The sequence below is a fragment of the Molossus molossus genome, unplaced genomic scaffold, assembly GCF_014108415.1.
Source record: "Molossus molossus isolate mMolMol1 unplaced genomic scaffold, mMolMol1.p scaffold_m16_p_8, whole genome shotgun sequence".
Taxonomy (NCBI): Eukaryota; Metazoa; Chordata; class Mammalia; order Chiroptera; family Molossidae; genus Molossus; species Molossus molossus.
This window is the reverse complement of record NW_023425402.1, coordinates 23,688,145-23,693,378: the sequence shown is the minus strand read 5'-3', so window position 1 is coordinate 23,693,378 and position 5,234 is coordinate 23,688,145. Positions and strand designations below refer to the sequence as shown.

The 5,234-nt window shown below is 42.9% G+C and overlaps 1 non-coding gene across 1 annotated transcript; it reads left to right on the top strand.

Moving 5' to 3' along the window:
* The first annotated feature begins 3,426 nt into the window (after positions 1–3,426).
* Positions 3,427–3,557, top strand: LOC118622110. Its single transcript, XR_004957935.1, has one exon.
* Positions 3,558–5,234: the final 1,677 nt, after the last annotated feature.

Sequence of the window (5,234 nt, the reverse complement as noted above, 5' to 3'; positions counted from 1 at the left end):
AATTATCAGGTGAAAGCTATATTGCTGTTACAGAGATCCAGTCATAATTCAGGGCTGATTTCTCACATTATGATCTGGGGTCAGCAGAACAGGCTGGCAGGCAACTCCACTCCACGTGGTCATGCAGAAACCCAGTTCCTTCCAGTTTGTTTCTTCACTACGTTCCAGTGCATTGCCTTCACCTTCATGCTACAAACTAACTAGTGGAAAAGAAAGAAAAGGCCAGAGAATGCATGCCTGAGGGCCTCAGCCAGGAAGAGACACTCATCTTCTCTGATTCCATTAAGGAGAACTGAGGCTCACAACCATACTTAGCTCTACAAAGTCCTGGAAAATGGGGTGAAGATAGGCAGCCATGGGCCAGACGACAATTGCATCACTAAGGAAAATGTGGAGAACAGATGTTGAGGTACAGTCTGAGGCAATTAAGATGAAGACACTGTCCCTTTAGTCTAAGACCACCATTGTCTCTTATTTGGACTAATTCCCTGATCTCTCTGCTTCTACTATAAATCTCTTCATCACATTTCTCACACAGAAGTCAGAATAATTTATTATAAATGTAAGTCAGGTTGTATCATTCCTCAGCTCCAAATCCCTTCAGGCTTCTCTTCTGATTCAGAATAAAATCCAAAGTCTTTACCACTGCCGACAAACAGCCCCGATGTTGCCTCTGACTGCAGCTCAGGCTTTCTTTCTCTCTCCATCCCATTTCTTACCTGTTCCAGCCACAGTGGTCTCTCGGCTCTTTCATAAGCAGGTCAAGCAAGGGACCACCTCTGAGGCTTCGTACTTGCTGTTACAATCAGAAGCCCATCAGGAGACACAGTATTACAGGCAGATGGAAGATCTAGGACAATTCAGATGGAAGTGAGACTGGCATGTCTGAAGAATCAAAGTTGTCCCATGTGGACCTAGAAAGTGGGGGAGGCAATAAATGACGAGGATGGAGAGCTGGGGCTGGTCCTGCAGGGCTTTGTAGAGCAGGGGAAGGACTCTGGATTTTACCAGACTGCAATGATGGGAAATCACTGAAGGTGTTTAAGCAGGAGTGTGACATCATCTAATTTCAGTTGTAAAAGGTCTGTTCAAGGTGATGTGTAGACAGTGACAGAAGCCTGGAAGCAGAAAGACAATTAAGATGGCTTGCTCTGCACTATTTACAATAGCTAAGATCTGGAAACAGCCCAAGTGTCCATCAGTAGACGAATGGATAAAAAAGCTGTGGTACATATACACAATGGAGTACTATGCAGCGGTAAGAAAGAAAGATCTCTTATCCTTTGAGATGACATGGAGGGACCTGGAAAAGTATTATCCTAAGTGAAATAAGCCAAGCAGAAAAAGACAAATACCACACGATCTCACTTATATACGGAATATAATGAACATAACAGTCTGAGGAATACGGTAGACCCAGAAACATGGAAGTAGGGCACAGACTGACATCCCTCAGAAGAGGGGGTGGGGGCGTAGAAAGAGATAAACCACAGAACTTATATGCATGTATGCATGACCAATGGACATGGACAACTAAGCCGGGGATGGGGCGGGGGTGGGGTGGGGAGGGGGTGCCAATGGGGTAAAAAAGGTGAAATATCTGTAACAAAAAAATAAATTAAAAAATTAAAAAAAAAAAAGATGGCTTGCTCTTACCATTCAAATGTTTCCACCTATTCTCAACTGATGTTCTCCTCACCCACGCAAGTTCTCTGCCCCATGGGCTGTTCATTTTGTCAAGAATGACAACCTCTTTTTTTTTATCCTCACTCGAGGACATTTTTTCATCTTTTGTTCAGATAGAGTGGGAAGAAGAGAGAGGAAGAGAGAGAGAGAGAGAGAGAGAGAGAGAGAGAGAGAGAGAAACATTGATGTGAAAGGGACACATGGAGTGGCTGCCACCCACACAACCCAACCAGGGCCGGGGACAAACTGCAACCGGGGTACATGCCCTTAGCGGGAACTGAACCTGGGTCTCTCTGGTCCACAGGTCAACACTCTAACCACTGAGCCAAACCAGCCAGGGCAAGAATGAAAACCTCTTGAATGAATGAATGAATGAATGAATTTATTTATATCTTAACGTTAATATAGCATAGGAGCTTATTCAAATTCAATAAACATTGGTGAGCATTAAAGAAATTGTTTTGCAAGCCACAGGCTCTGCTGTGGGTAGTACAAATAAGACTTAGGTACTCTCCTTGCCTTTAAAAAGTCTTTAGTTCATTAAGGAAGATGTTACATACAGCAATAACTAAAACACCAGCAAGAAATTGTTACAAGTTCTATGGAGAGCTCAAAGGAATGGGTGACCATGTACAGGTAGAGAGATCACAGAAGAGGTCATATTCGAATAGAATAAGACTTGAATAGGTGAAAATAGTCAAGAAGGACATTGATTTCTATAAAAGCACAGTCAGAATCTTGGAGCAGAATGATGGAGGAAAGGTCATTTAGTTCAAAACTGAGTTTTCACACATGTTTTTTTTCTTTAATCCTCACCTGAGGACACTTTTCCATTTATCTTCAGATAGAGTGGGAGGGAGGGAGAGAGAGGGAGAAACATCGATGTAAGAGAGACACATCAATTGGTTGCCTCCCACATGACCCCAACCAAGGTTGGAAACCATAATGCAACCCAGGTACGTGCCCTTGACCAGCATCAAACCCACCACTCTTCTGTCCACGGGCCGATGCTCTAACCACTGAAAACTGGCAGGGTTTCACACGTTTCAAATTACAGTATTTTATAGCCAAACAAGTACTCTTTCAACTTCACGCTTTCCCAATAAACCTTCAATGCAGTTTAGTAATGAGACGGCAACCTTTAAGAGCCACAGAACTCTGGTGGAGGATGAATTTCACGGGATCAGAAACAAATATACAAAATAATAGTCAGGATTGAAAGAGAAAATATCTGGAAGAGAAAATTATCTGCTCAAATCTCTCCCCTAAGGTTTCTGGTGCTCTTGTACCTCCTGCCCTCCTATTTAAAACATATCATTTACGTTAATGCTAGTACAGAGAACGCTGGTTGTCTTGGAAAGTAAACTGTACATGTTCTTGGACTTTTGTATATTTGAATATTCACGACCTGCTGCTACCCTTAAAAACCAGTCTCAGAAGTTATAGACTAATGTAAAGCAAACTCATAATAGTATTCACTAGAAAAAAAGAAAGTAATCCATTTTTATAGAGTTGACAGTGAATAGAGGATGTTCCAAGAGAGATTAGTGAGTTGCTATCATCATGGCTCAGTAAAATGGACGTGAACATCTACCGACAATGAGAGTTTACATTCAGTATTCACGTGGAGACGGTCCGCAGGCTTCCACTGCTTCGTGATACTGCCACATAAAGATGTTTTAATTCACCTTTCGATTCCTACTCCTTAATAAAGCAGCGTGCTCTCATAGCTCATCTATTTGGGAGGCTGATTCACAAATTGGGCCAAAGTACTGCTCTCATTGTCACCATACCTCCTTAGAACAAACTGCCTTTTGAAAAAATCAATCCCATAGAGATCAGGGATGCATACGTTTTCAGGGCTGGAAGCTTAGGCTAAGGATTAGGTAGAAATGTCACGGCAATTCTCTCTCGTCTGGTCTGAGTGGACAAGAAGTTCTCGGCTTTTTTCTGACACTTGCTTTGGTGACAACAAGAAGTTAAATCAGTAGGCATTTCAAGGGCAGTGCACACTGGGGGAGCCTTTTTTCTTGCCAAGGGCCATTTGGATATTTTCAACATCATTCATGGGCCATACAAGATCGTCAACTTAAAAATTAGTCTGGCTGGTGTGGATCAGATTAGTCTGGCTGAGCATCAACCCAGGCACCAAGAGGTCGCTGGTTCGATTCCCAGTCAGGACACATGCCCAGCTTATGGGCCCGATCCCCAGTGTGGGGCATGCATGAGGTGGCCAGTCGATGTTCTCTCTCATTGATGTTTGTATCTCTCTCTCCCTCTCACTTCCTCTCTCTAAAATCAATAAAGGAAAAAAAAATTTTTTTTTAATTAGCCTGCTATATTTGGTCAGGCTAATTTGGTGAGGCGTGTGATGTTAGCTGGTATTGATTTTGCAGGCCTTATACAGCCCGAGGGCTGGACATTCCCCACCTCTGCCACGGTGTCAGGAACCATGGGTATTAGGAAAAAAGTAAAAGATGCAGTCTCTGCATTTAGGAAATATGCACACTTATTGGAAAGTAAGATATGTATACTTGTATATAAGATAGTCTGAGAAAGAGCCAAAGTGAGAGAGATACACTGAAGCAAAATATTAGATAGCATCTGCACTACAGACATTAAAAAGAGAGAAGTTAACTATAGGCAGAAGATAACCAGGGTGGACTCCACGAGGAGAGGGAACCTTCAAACAAGGTTGAGATTTATGTAGTTATAGTAAAGGAAAGAAAGTGTTCCATGTAAAGAGTAGCACAAGCAATGAAACACAGATATTTTCTCCTTGTTTTAAGTCCTTCAGCTATCATTTAATAAACTTAGTTCACACTGGGGCCAGAATCAGTATCTTCAGAGATGAGCTGAGGAATTAATCACTCTGCTGACCTTCGTGGGAATGACTTAGAAGGGTCTTTAATCTTCTGACCCAGTGATTACTGTCATTGGCTTTTGTTAAATATTTATTGAAAGGATGAGGCTTCTGCAGTTTTCCCAATGAATCTTTTTTCTTTATTTTTTTAAATCTTCACCTGAGAATATTTGTCTATTTATCACCAGATAGAGTGGGAGGGAGGGAGGGAGGGAGAGAGAGAAACATTGATGTGGGAGAGACACATCGACTGGCTGCCTCCCACACAACCTGATCATGGCCAGGAGCAAACCACAACCAAGGTATGTGTCCTTGACTGGAACTGAACTCGCGACTCTTTGGTCCATGGACCGACACTCTAACTGCTGAGCCAAACTGGCCAGGGTGAATCTTTTCTTTTAAACACCCTCTATCCATTTCACCCCTATTCTCATATTTTTCATGAGCTCGTTTTCCATGTGCTGCCCTCGCAGCCCAGAGTCATTGGCAGGATCAGGAGTTCACTGGTAGCAGTTCTGGAATCCCAGCCAAGACTTGTGGGTTCATGAATTTCACCAATGACATGAGTCAGATGCACCTGAGGGCAAGATAAAGGGTGATCCTAGTTTGGAGCAGCACACATCACTGGTATTGGCTGGCCAGGTCACTAACTTCTGGGACGCAATAGGGGCAGTTCCCTACAGTG